Source organism: Callospermophilus lateralis, unplaced genomic scaffold (assembly GCF_048772815.1).
Source record: "Callospermophilus lateralis isolate mCalLat2 unplaced genomic scaffold, mCalLat2.hap1 Scaffold_250, whole genome shotgun sequence".
NCBI lineage: Eukaryota > Metazoa > Chordata > Mammalia > Rodentia > Sciuridae > Callospermophilus > Callospermophilus lateralis.
This window is the reverse complement of record NW_027513332.1, coordinates 1,057,345-1,071,824: the sequence shown is the minus strand read 5'-3', so window position 1 is coordinate 1,071,824 and position 14,480 is coordinate 1,057,345. Positions and strand designations below refer to the sequence as shown.

At 33.2% G+C, this 14,480-nt stretch overlaps 1 pseudogene; it reads right to left on the bottom strand.

Moving 5' to 3' along the window:
* LOC143389170 (zinc finger protein 280D-like) overlaps positions 1–13,384 on the bottom strand; it is a 75,161-nt pseudogene extending 61,777 nt beyond the window's left edge.
* Positions 13,385–14,480: the final 1,096 nt, after the last annotated feature.

The following is a 14,480-nucleotide window of genomic DNA, read 5'->3' as shown; positions in this document are numbered from 1 at the left end:
TTTGAAGAGAAGATTTGGGGAGTTCCACATTCTGACATGCCATGATGTCAGCATCATCTCTGCTCTAGAAGTGCATAACACAAATAGCTCCAGAGAGAATTTGTTTCTAGGGAACTCTGCATTCCACACTAGCTCATTCTGGTGTACAAAGCAGCTGAGAGGTATTTCAACTGAATCAAGCCACAAATTACTACCATCAGTCAACTGACTAGTACCACAAAAGAAAGGAGTAAGCCCCAGTCTTTTCTCTGTCCAAGCAGCACACAGACTAAAGACAAAGAAATTCTCTGATCAGCACAGTCAAAGAGTTTCTATCCTTCCTGCTCACTTGGGGACCTGAGGGAAAAGAAAATATTCATTTTTTTTTATTCATAGTTTTACTTTTTTTTTTAAACTCAGGGGTACTTTCAAAACTGCACTACATACCCAGCCCTTTTCATTTCTCTTCAATACTGGCTATGAACCTGTGATCCTCCTGCCTCAACTTCCTGAATAACTGGAATTACAGGCATATACCACCACACCTGGCTTAAGTTTTTGTTGTTGTTATTATTTTTATGTGCTGTTTTGTGGTTATTTCCCTTTTTCCCTCTTATTTTTTTGATATTGGGGACTGAACTCGGGGACACTCGACCCCTTGGCCACATTCCCAGCCCTTGTTTGTGTTTTATTTAGAGACAAGGTCTTACTGAGTTACTTAGTGCCTTGCTAAATTGCTGAAGCTGGCTTTGAACTCTAGGTCCTCCTACCTCTGCCTCCCAAGTCACTGGTATTACAGGCATGTGCCACCATGCCTGTATTTTTCTCCTCTTTTTAATATGAAACATTTTTCTTCTCTTCCCTTCTCCCTTTTCTATTTTACTTTTCTCCAACTATATTTTATCCCTTTGATTAATTCTATTTTTATTATTTTAACTGTTTGTTATTTAATATTATTTTTTTTCATTCTTTTCATTTGTTTTGGTATTACTGTTTTTAGTTTTTGGATTTTACTTTATTTATCTATCTCATTTTTTTCTTTCTTCTTTGTTCCTCTTCTTTTTTTTCAGTGATTGAGATTGAGTCTGATTGTGTTGAACACATCAGCTGGGTGCTCTGCCACTGAGCTACACTCCCAACCCAGCTGAGGGGAATTATGCCTTGCTTGGGCCACACTTAAACCTTGGCAGATACTTCAACTTAGAGAATAGGAGGAATAAAAGCCCACAGACTATAACCTGTCTCCAAGCAAGCATGGCAAGATGGGTGAATCTGAAGTCCCTCTTGGGAACCCTCACTACTATAACAAGAACAGAAGAAATAGCATAACTGTTATAGGCACCATACATATGGTGCCTATATATGGGGCCTCAATATCTGTCATTCCCATACCCTATCAGACAGCATATTGCTGATAGGGTTGGAGGTGAGTGTGACAGTGGAGGGAGCTGTAACTGGCCATTGTTTCTCCCCATGAAACAACTAGAGATACCCTGAATGTCTAAACAAAAGATAAAGGCTCCAGGACAACACCACAATTGGAACAGCCAGTAGCAGAACTGCTTCCAAGTTAACAGCCAAGATCCACAAAGCCCAGGGAAACCCCCAACACATACCTGATAGGGGCTTCGATTCCCACTATAGGAGTAATCACAGAGGGTACACTCTATATCTATTGCTGTCTATAGCAAAATTGCCTGAAATACCAGACAGACTACCCTCTTGCAAGTCCTATAAAGAAAATAAATCACTTAGGCTCTGACATATTATATATTGTGTAAAAATCTTTAACCACAGCCAAAGAAGCCACAGGAAAGTACACAAGGAAGTACAAATTGAATTAAATTCAATACTAAATAGAAACCCAGTAACCCAGGGCTCACCAAGAAATAGTGGAAAAGAGTGAAAGATATCCATCCCAGCAGATGAGCAAATCTCAACATACAAACACAAGAAATGTGAAAGCACAAGGCAGTAGAATAGCTCCTGAGGTTTATAAATCTCTAATAAATCTCTAATCCAAAGATATAAAAGTAGATCAACTACTTGACAGAGAAATTAAAAGAATATTTTTTTTAAAAAACAGTTCAATGAATTTCAAGAGGATATAAGAGCTGAATGAATTAAGGAGACCAATGCAGGATATGAATGAGAAATTTGATAGACAGGGATTTTGAAACAGAACCAACCATAATTCTTGGAAATACAAAGCTCAATAAGTCAGATTTTTAAAAACTCACTTGAAAGCCCCACCAAAACATTAGATAGACCAAAAGAAAGAATAACAAGACTTAAAGAAAAAGTTGAGGAGTTATCATATTCAGAAACTAATTTTTAAAAAAATCAGTAAAAATGAACATAATATACAAGATCTCTAGGATACCATTAAAGAACCAAACACAGGTATGATCAGAAAGAATGAGGGAGAAGAGATACAGATTGAAGGCATAGAAAGTCTATTCAGTGAAATGTCAGAAGATAGCTTCCCAAATCCTGGAAAAGACATGGATATGCAGGTCAAAGTGACATAAAGAGCCCCAAGTAGCCAAGCGCCATGGTGCTTGCCTATAATCCCAGCAACTTGGGAGGCTGAGATAGGAGGATCATGAGTTCAAAGCCAGACTCAGCAACTGCCAAGGCACTAAGCAACTCAGTGAGACCCTATTTCTAATAAAATACAAAATTGGGCTGGGGGTGTGGCTCAGTGGTTGAGTTACTCTGAGTTCAATCCCCCGTATCAAAACAAAACAAAATAAATCAAAAAAACCCAAGTAGACATAACAAAAAGAAAAAAGAAAAGAAAAAAAAAGCTTACCCACAACATATTATATTTAAACTCCCAAAAGTACCTAACAAAAAATATTTATAAAGCTGCAAAAAAGAAGGGTCAAGTCATATTTTAAGACAAAGACATCAGTAATAGTGGATTTCTCAGAAGAAACTCAAAAAGGCCAGAAGGGCAAGGAATGATGTATTTCAAGGCCTAAAAAAAAATGTCAAACTCAATTACCATACCCAGCAAAGTTTCCCAAATCAAAGGAAAAATAAAGAACTTTCATGATAAGCATACATTAAAGGAATTCCTGACCACTAAATCAGCATTATAGAATATACATAAGGGAATTCTACACAGAAGTGAGGAAGAAAGACTAACACAAAAATAATGACACAGGAAAAAATAAATTTCAGTAGACGAGATTAGAACAGCTAATAAGAAAAAAAAAGGAGAGAACCAAACAGTATTAATAAAATCATCAAATCTCTAAGATGAATAAAAGAGCAAGACACAAAATAGAACATTCAAAACAACTAGGAAAAAACTTCAGCCTGGGCTGGGGATGTGGCTCAAGGGGTAGTGCGCTCGCCTAGCATGCGTGCGGCCCGGGTTCGATCCTCAGCACCACATACAAAGATGTTGTGTCTGCCAAAAACTAAAAAATAAATATTAAAAATTTTCTCTCTCTCTCTCTCTCTCTCTCTCTCTCTCTCTCTCTCTCTAAAAAAAAAAAAAAAAAAAAAAAAAAAAAAAAAAAAAAAAAAAACTTCAGCCAGGCATGGTGGCACATGTCTGTAATCCCAGCACCTGGGCAGCCTGAGACAGGAGGGTTGTGTGTTCAAAGTCAGGTTTAGCAACTTACCAAGACCCTAAGCAACTCAGTGAGACTCTGTCTCTAATAAAATACAAAACAGGGCTTGGGATATGACTCAGTGGTTGAATGCCCTTGAGTTCAATCTTTGGCACAAATAAAATAATTTTTAAAATTACAGAATAACAAGAAAAAAGTGCACACACACCTTTGAATAAGAATTCTCAACATAAATGGTCTTAATTCTTCAATTAAAAGGTGCAGATTAGCTCATTAGATTAAAAAAGAAGACCAAATAATATACATCCTAAAGAACTCACTGGAAAAAACATACACAAACTGAAAGTGAAAGGATGGAAAATGATACTGTAAGCAAACCAAATCCAAAAGCAATCAGCAATAGCTATACTCATAGATGACAAAACAGAAAAAACAAAGGAGGTCATTACATATTGATAAAGGAAATAATTCATCAAGACACATTAACAATTACAAACATATATGCACCAAACATAAGAGCACGAATTTTATAAAACACCACAGGACACAAAGGGAGAGATGGCCCTAATAATGAGTAAATGCAGTACCCACTTTCACCATACAGACCAAATAAAATCAACCAGAAAAACAACAGGGGTGAATTATACCATAGTTCAAATAACTTAACAGACATATACATCTAAGGGCTGCAAAATGTGTATTCTTTTCATCAGTGCATGAAACTTTTTACACAATAGATCATATTTCTGACCATAAAGCAAGAATTAACTAATTCAGAAAAACTGAAATGATTACTTGTATCTTATTGTATCATGATAGAATGAAAGCAGAAATTTGTAACAAGAAAAACTTCAGTAATTATATCAAAACATTGAGGCTAAAAATACACTGGTGAACAAACAGTAGGTTATGGAAAAAATCAGGAAGGAAATTTAAAAATTCCAAGAATCAAATAAAAGTGAAAACATAATATAGTAGAACCTGTGGGATACAGTTAAAACAGTACTTTGGGGGAAGTTTATAGATATGAATGGCTATATTGAGGGAGGTAGGGGGAACAGATCCCAAATAATAACCTAAGATAAATCTCAAGGTCTTTGAAAAACAAGAATAAACTAAGGGGCCAGGTGCAGAGGCTCACACCTATAACCCCAGTGGCTTGGGAGGCTGAGGCAGGAGCATCACAAGTTCAAAGCCAGCCTCAGCAACAGTGAGTCCCTGTCTCTAAAGAAAATACAAAACAGGGCTAGGGATGCGGCTCAGTGGTTGAGTGACCATGAGTTCAATCCCTGGTACCAAAAAAGAAAAGAAAAAATAAATGAAACAAAGAGCTGTTTCTTTGAAAAGAAAAATGAAATTGAAAAACTTTTACCAAATTTAACCAAAAGAAAGAGAAGACCCAAATTAACAAAACTAGAGATGAAAAAGGTATACTACAAAAGACAACATTCATAAGATCCTTTGGGAAAATCTGGAAAAACTACATACCAAAAAAAATGGAATATCTAGAAAAAATGGAGGAGATTCTGGACACATATTTTAAAAATCCAAATAGATCAGTAATGAGCAATGTGACTGAAGCAGGAGAAAAGTCTCCAAACAAGGAAAAGCCCACGCCTAGACAGATTCAATGCTGAAATTTACCAGACTTTTAAAGAACAGCAATGCTTCTTAAGCTATTTAGAAAAAAAAAAGGAAGAAAATGTTTCCAAACTCAGCTTACCAAGCAAGAATTACCCGGCAACCAAGACCTGATAATGACACAACAAAAAAAGAGAAAACTATAGACTAATATCCTTGATAAACATAAATGCAAATAAATGCAAAATTCTCAATAAAATACAAATCAAATTCAATGGCACATTAAAAAGCTTGTCCACAAGTTGGCTTCATGAAAGGGATGCAAGGATGGTTTAACACACACAATTCAATAAATGTAATATAGCACATTAATACAAAAATTAATAGAGGATTAAAAAAAACATGATCTCATAGATAAGAGAAAAAAACCTTTGATAAAATTCAGTAAAGCTTCATGATAAAATGCTCTGAATAAACTATATATAACACAATCATACTTTAACATATAAAGGATATATATAACACACCCATAGCCAACATCATACTGAATACAAAAAAATTGAAAGTGTCCCTTCTAAACTCAGCAACAAGGACCTGGAGTTGTGGCTCAGCAGTAGAACGCTAGCGTAGTGCATGCGGGGCACTGGGTTTGATCCTCATCACCACGTAAAAATGAATAAATAAAATAGAGGTATTGTGTTCAGCTACAACTAAAAAATAAACACTAAAATAAATAAATAAATAAACTCAGCAATAAGACAAGTATACCTATTCTCACCAATCTTTTTTTTAATTGAATATGACAGTGGAATGCATTACAATTATAATTTTTTATAAATATGACAGTGGAATGCATTACAATTCATATTACACATATAGAGTACACTTTTTCATACCTCTGGTTATATATAAAGTGTATTGACACCAATTCGTGCCTTCATACATGTTCCACCACTCTTATTCAATATAGTAGTACTTAAAACCTTAGCCAGGCCAATCAGGCAACAGAAAGAAATAAAAGGGATAAAGATAGGATAGGAGGAAGTCAATGTATACCTTGATTACAGACACAATTCTATACTCAGAAAATCCTAGACTCCACCAAAATACTCTTAGAACTGACAAATTCAGCAGAGTTGTAAGATTTTACAAAATGCACACACAAAAATCAGTAGCTTTTCTAGACACCAATAACAAACTCACTGAGAAAGAAATCAAAAAGCAATCCTATTCACAGTAGTCTCAGAAAACAAAAACTAAAATACCTAGGAATAAATAAAAACAGAACTGTGAAAGACTTCTATAATAAAAATGACCCCAAAGAGGTATAAACATAAAGAACTTGAGGGAAAAAGAAAAAACTATTGGAACATGGGAAGGCTTCCCATGTTCATATTAGGAGAATATAAATTAAATGGCTATACCACCAAAAGTGATCTACATGTACCATGCAATCCCTAAGAAAATATCAATGACATTATTCATAGAACATGAAAAAAATCCTAAAATTTGTATGGAATCATAAAAGACCTAGAATAGTCAAAGCAATCCTCAGCAGAATGCACAATGTAGGAGCCATCACAATACCTGACTTAAAAATACACTACACAGCTATAGTAACAAAGATATGTACTGACGTAAAAACAAACATGAAGGCTATGAATAGAATAGAAAAACAAGAATAAAGCCACCAATCTTGAGCCAACAGATTCTTGACAAAGGTGTCAAAAACATATCAGAAAAAAGAAACCTTTTCAAACTGGATAGAAAACTGGATATTCACTTATAAAAGACTGAAAATACGAGACCCTATCTTACATCCTGAACAAAAATAAAGTCAAGATGGATGGTTCAAAGACTTTAATGTAAGACCTGAAACTCTGAAACTACTAGAAGAAAACATAGGGGAAAAATTTCAAGATACTGATACAAGCAATCGTTGATTGCCTGAATAGGACTTCAATAACTCAGGGAACAAAAGCAAGAACTGACAAATGGGATGATATTAAACTAAAATGCTTTTGCAGTGCAAGGGAACAACAGAATGAAAAGACAGCCTATAGAATGGGAGAAAACTTTTTCAACTACTCATCTAACAAATTATTAATATCCAGGACATATAAAGAACTCAAAAAACTTAACAACAGAAGAACAAGTAAAGTAATCTAAATTTTAGAATGGGCAGATTATCTACACAGACACTTCTCTAAAGAAATACAAATGGCCATAAATACATGAAAAAATATTCAATATCTTCATCCATCAGGGAACTACAAATCAAAACTACATTGAGATTCTATCTTACCTTAGAATGTTATTATCAAAAACAAAATCCAAAAATGCTTGCAAAGACATGGAAAAAAACCTCTTATACTCTTGTGGGAATATAACAGTACAAACAGACACTATAAAAATGGGTATCAAGGTTCCTCAAAATAGTTTTTAAAAATTAAAAATGGAACTATCATATGATTCAAGTTTATCAATTCTGGGTATATTATTATTATCCAAAGGAAATTAAGTCAGCATACAAGAGATACCTACATATCCATTTTTACTACAGTACTATTCACAATAGCCAAGCTATGGAATTAGACTAGTTGCTGATCGACATATGAGGGGGATTAAGAAAAACGGTATATATTTTGCAGCCATGAAGATAAATGAAATCACGTCATGTGCAGAAAAAAAAAGATGAAATTGGAGAACACCATATTAAGCAAAATAATTAAGAGACAGAACAAGCATTATATTTTTTTCTCATATGTGGAAACTTAAAAAATAGCTAAGATGTAGCACAATGGTAGAGCCTAGCATGCACAAAGCCCTGGGTCCAGTCAAGTCTCCAGTACTGCCCAAAATACATAAAGATAACCTGGAAATAGGAAAGACATTCTTAAGGAAGAGAAAAGGGACAAAATGTAGGGGTCAGAAAGGAAGGACAAGAGAGGGTAGGAGAGTGGATGGATATGATCAAAGCACAATATATATACATGCATTGAAACATCACAGTGAAACTTCTTAATTTGTACAATAAGGACATATTAATAATTATAAATTTAAAAATTAAAAAAATTTCAAAAGAATAACTAAAAGATTAAAGTTTGATCAGTTTCGGGGAGGACTGAATGTAGTCTTTTTTTTGTCCTCTCCACCTATAATGCAAAACATAAAAAACATCAGGTGTCTCACCAAAACATTATAAAGAAGAGGAAATTGAAAATACTCACAGGGGAATAGTTTCATATAGAACCTAAGCACTAAATTGAAGTGATTAGAGGCTACACTACACTACTACTAGAGCTGGAAGTGGTATAGATCAAATATAGTCTGTACATTAATAAAGAGCCTGTATTTAAAAATTTAAAAGGATTCCTTGCTTTTTTCTTTCTTTCTTTTTTTGTAAAATGCGACAAAAAAGCTGTGTACCGTTGAAATAGTGAGCAAGAATTTTTCCTTACTTCTTTGCCACAGAACCCTTCTTTTTCTTATATAATCTAAAAAATTCCTTAAAATCTGAATTTCAGAGCCTCCTACAATAATAAAAAGCTCAAACTAGTTCAAGAGAATTATATAAACTATGCTCTGAACTGTGTGTTAAAACAATTATTTCATATGAAACACTTCACCATTTGAAGTTTATGTCTGACTATTAAAAATCAAAATGTAAAAACTCAGATTTTCATATGTAATGTGACATGTACATGTTGATGATTATGAAAATAAGGTAACAAATATCTAAGTTATTAAAAATTAAACAAATGTTTTCTAAATTTGAAAAACAATGTGACCAATAAAATACTGATTTTTAAAATAAAATAAGAATAAGCATCCATTATACATATATGAACTTAATTTCTTAAATCTGATGATTAAGGAATGCCAGTCTTACATAATTACTATGAAAGCAGATTTTTATCTAAGCTACATAGAAATTCTATTATGAGAAAATTTCTGATCTAAATATTGAGATAGACCATAGTGACTATAAATCTCAAAAAATTCCTTTTTGAGTGGGGGAGTCTCACTATGTTGCCCAACTGGCCTTGAACTTGTAATCCTCTATCCTCATCTTCCCAAGTAGTTGCAAATATAATCATGTGCCACCATGCCTGGCTTCAACCTTTATAAAAATTAAATTCTGAAAGTTTTACCTTCATGTGATTTTTCAAAGGATCCAAAAGATTGAAATGAATATTGCACTTTGGACAAGCTCTTGAAAAAGGTGTTCCATTTTTAGATTGATTTGATGAGGTGTTTGCACCTAAAATAAATTCAGAACATTTATGATTCAAAACTCATCACTTTTGAACATTAAATAATCACTGATAGTTTCAAAATTTATAATAATTTCTAAAATTTATGTATAAATACTATAGTAATTTTTATAGTATAGAATGTCAGATTTCATATTTACCTTTTGATGGCATAGCCTGGGAAGATGTCAGTGAAGGAGGTTTAAGTGAAGGGAATTCAGCTGGAGAATTTGTTCCAGAAACACCCTCACAGGGCTTAGGCTTTTTTGGATTAACACTGTTTACTTCAGAAGCAGAAGGACGTTTTGATAAAAATGAACTTTCATTCACACCTACAATGATTTAAACAGTGGAAAAAATATTTTTGAACACCTAAAATACTACTCATAACTAAGTACAAATACTTTGGAGTTAATTTACAGATAATATAATTAATTATCATATCACACAAATAACAACAAAAATTAAGTGATCCAAACTCAGAGCATATACAGAAATAGTAAAAACATTTATTATAAACTCCAAGAATTAAGATAATTTGTAAAATAACCTTTCTATGCAAGAAATTCTAAATGTGGCTTCAAACAGAAATATATAAACTGCTATTATAAAAGAAGCCAGACCAAAAATTTTAAAGCAGAAAACACTGAACCAAGTTCCCAGAAATAAATTACTTTTGGATACTTAAATGTGGTAGAATTTGTTTAAAAAAAAAACAAAATCTGACAATAACTTTTATTTGTTTTAAAAATTGATACCCTCATATGCTTTTTTATTTAGCAACTTAAAATGTCTACTGCAATGTTAGCTCTTTTCTCACCTAACAAACTGAAGAGTGGTCTACTGACAGCTTTAGGTGATTTTAGCCACTTATTGCCATGTACAAAGTGGAAACAACTAAGTTTGAATAATATTTTACTCATTCATATGAAAGGGCACATAATGCACGAAGTTAGTATAAGGATTTTCATAGTATGTTCCCCAGAATTTAATGGCGTAATTTTAGGGAATATATTGGGCCATGTCTGACAAAAAAACACTTTTCCATTTTATTTATTAGATATTCACATAAAATTTTGTTTGTACAGGGATTTCATTAAAAAAAAAAACCTCTTTCATTTAAAAACCATTACCTTAAGGATAAAAAATTTAGACCTATTTAGAGCATTACTAAGAAAAATGGGGATATTTAGACTATAACCAAGCCAAGCAAAGTCCTTTTAGAAAATAATACACAATGGGCTTTGTAAAAATAGATTCTAAAACTGTAAATCATATTTTAATAATGCCAACTATACACTAAAAGTAGAAGCAGTGAATGAACTACAAACATTCTAAGCTTTTAAGTCAGACAAGATAAGTTCAAATCCAGACTATGTCACTCTCTAGCTATGCACTCTTAAGCTTATTTAATTAATTTCTCTGAGTTTAAGCTTCCTTTTTTTTTGTAAAATAAGTTATAATGCCTTATTTTACAGAGCTATTTAAGAAAAAGATAATATACTTAAAATATCCCAAGAAAATATTTGGTACATAAAAAGCACTCAGTAGAAAGTGAAAGCTACTATAATTACTAACCAAATATTTTCCATCTTTATTTTAGAGGGGAAAAAATTATTCCAACAGATATAATAGTAAGAGCAAATATGCCATAAAAATAAAAAAGAATTATAGTAGTTAGTTTCTCTGTTCCATCCTTTGAGATAACATAAAAATAATCTCCCACTAATGAAGCACTCTATTACAAACTGCAGGTCCATAAGAAAGATTCCATGAGATCCCTTTAGCATTCTTTGAGACGTTTAGGTTGCCCGAAAAACCACTAAGTGCTAGCATTTCAAATGAATCAATTGATTTTGCAACAGGCTAAATAGTAGAAATAGATTGCTTTAATGGAAGAATTTAACAGAAGAAATCTCAATGTTAAAAAAAGTCACTTGCATTTGATTGAACTTCTGATTCTTTAACTTATCTCCATTCTATTAGGCTGTGCTATTCCCTACTTTTAAGAAATTCTATCTCTGCCAGTATAAATCCTATACTCAAGATCAAACTCAAATTCAATCTTCTCTCAACCCTCATAATTTCTACAGTGTGTTACTGAACATCATAGTACATATGATTATTCATATTTATCATACATAACTGCTGTCATGTCATTTAAACCTTGTTAGTCCTTGGGCAAGTCACTTAGCCTCTCTCTGTGTCTATTTCCTGCCTGGTAAATATATGGAGAATAATGCATGAAGACTCCTACCTCAACAAGATGTGTTGAGGCTGCTTTCTATCTGTAACCACTGAGAGAATCCCCCTTTTCTGTTTGTTAACGTCAAACTTACTTTTATTAGAATGTAATTGATTAAAAATAGGCAATAATCATACAGAATAACAATTAACTTCCAGAATTCCTTAGATTTTCAATTTACACTGAAATTTTATTGCAGTACATATTACTTCATCATAATGCTCTCATTGGCTGGAAGGAGCATTCCTGGATCATGTGGATTCAAAACTATCTGTTGTCTCAGTCCCCTTCAGTGCCAGCTATGGAGTCTTGTATTGAACCCATTCCAAGAGTAGATGATGGAGTCCTGGGGAGGAGAGGCTTATGCTTGAGGAAACTGAGGGAACATTACCAAGCAATATTTTTCAGAAATGTTTTTGTTCAGTTTAGACAGTAGGGGTATCATTGTAGGCTGGAAAATCATAGGTAATATTTTTAACAGATAGTCTTATTCTATAACGTCTTCTCTAATTCCTCCAGCAATGTTTTTAGCCTTCATTTCTCTCCCTTTTCTTTATTCTTGCTGGCTCATTTTATACATCTCAGATTTTCCCTAAGTGTCTTTTATAATTTTATTAGTCTTTTCTTTCTAACCAGTAAGTAATCACAGATCATTTCCTTATGTACAAAAGGGTTGGCTAAAAGCTACCATATGTGATTTTTTTAAGGTCTCGAGAAAATACCTACATGTGTCCTGTTCATGGAAAATATTCAATTAATGGCAGCCTATTATTAGTAGTAGTAATATATCTGTTGTTTTAGGAGTAGTATTCTGTCTCATAGTCATGCATGATTAAGAGATTTAAGATTGGCATTCATTCTACAGAGAACCAATGCTGTTCATCCCAGATTCTCTACTGAAATATATGAATGGCTCCAATTTACTTGTTTGGTTGCTTAATATACCACCACATTTGGTTTGATTTAAGTGAGAGATATTGAAATCATTTCCATAATAAATTGGGTCATAAATAATTCCATAAACAATGTTAAAACATTATTCATCAACAAAATACTTTCTAGTGATTTTCAGACTTCTTTGTCTGAGGATTATCTTTTTGCTTTGCTACAATGATACAAGAAGTGAAGTACATGGATACATGTGATACAAGGAGAGAAGTACACGTACACGGAAGACCCGGAAACTTACCCTTGAGCTGTTCCTAATAAATTTGTGAAACCACATTAGGGTTGAGGTTAAGAGATTACCTTTTGAAGTCAATCACCATATATTCAAATCTAGACTTTATCATTATTTTCAGTATAGCATTGGTCATGATACACAGTCACTTAGAATCTCTGTGAATGTACACATTTGCAGAAAAGCTCAAAAGTTTAACCTGAGTGGTGACATGTAAACATTTGACTCAAAATATGTACTTAATGAATGTTTTTTGTTATGATAATTTTATTATATCACTGGTACTGCAATGGGAAGTTATGAATGCTCATATTCCTATGAAATGTATTAGTAGGAATCTTGGCTGTCATAAGGTCTGTGCACTGCACAAAAGAACCAAGTACTATTGCTGCCCTAGCTGAGATTTTTCTGAGCAGAAGGAATTTCAGGTGCAAAGTCAGTGAAGAGCCAGAGTACCAATCCAATAAGCGGTTCAGTAGTTCATTATAATGCCCAAAGAAATCTTGGGTAGTAAGATATATAGGAGATGCTCTTTACCATCCAGTGAAGCCAACATTGCTTTTTAAAAACTGTTTCAAAAACTGGGAGTGTAGTCCAGTGGTAGAGTAATTACATACACAGCATGTAGAGCCACACTCTCGCGTGTGTGCATGCACACACACACACACACACACATACACAATGTCTGTGAAGAAACTCTCAAAAAAATCTATAAATAAAATTAATTAATTAATTTACAATAAGTGAAAAGATACTTGTTAGAGAATATATTTTAATATTGATTTTCATATTCTCTCCTGAGATTACTCAAAATGTAATTTACTTTTCATCAAATGATTTAAAATGGCATTCTGACTACATTAGAACAGAGTTGTTTACTAACTTACTAGTGGTGCTTTGAGTCATGACTTTGCCTCCATGCTGAGTATGCTGTGGGGATGCCTCACTATCCTTGATTCTCAAAGTCACCAGAACAAATAATTGCCAGTCTAGAATAGTTTTCTGATCTTGATAGTAGTATGAAAGATGGTGCTTTTTCTTTTTGCTCTTATATATTAAAAATAAAGATTCAACATTTTTTTTATATATTTTCACCCATATAGGGATTTTTCTTTAAAATAAGCAGGGAGGGAAGGGAGGATATCTGATGTGTCTTTTCTTTTTTGGCCAGGAATATGGCTGTCCTTCTTGAAAAATACAATTTTTTTAGGAAGAATGTTATGCTTGCATCATATCAAGTAGTTGTTCACTGTGTCTAAATGATAAATTTACATAAAAGGTAGTTTGCTTTCACATCAGCATCCATATGTTAAAGATTTTCTGTCAGAAAATCAGAATGAAGACTAAAATCAAGACTTGGTATTGTCTCTTAATATTACCCATATTATTCTATGCAGTGTCTGAAAACATCTGGTCATATGTACATTTGTAAATCCAGGGCTTCCTTTGACTAAAGGGTCACAATATATTAGAAATTTAATATGTTGGAAGCTGTTCATATCTGGTTAGCTGATAAGTATTCTCAAAAGTATTTCACAAATTTAAATAAGATGACCTCTTAACATAAATGTTACTTAAAGTAACAACACAGAACTGCTACTGGGAATGCCCAAACTGTGCTATTTTAATATTGCTTCTGTATATTCTTGGGA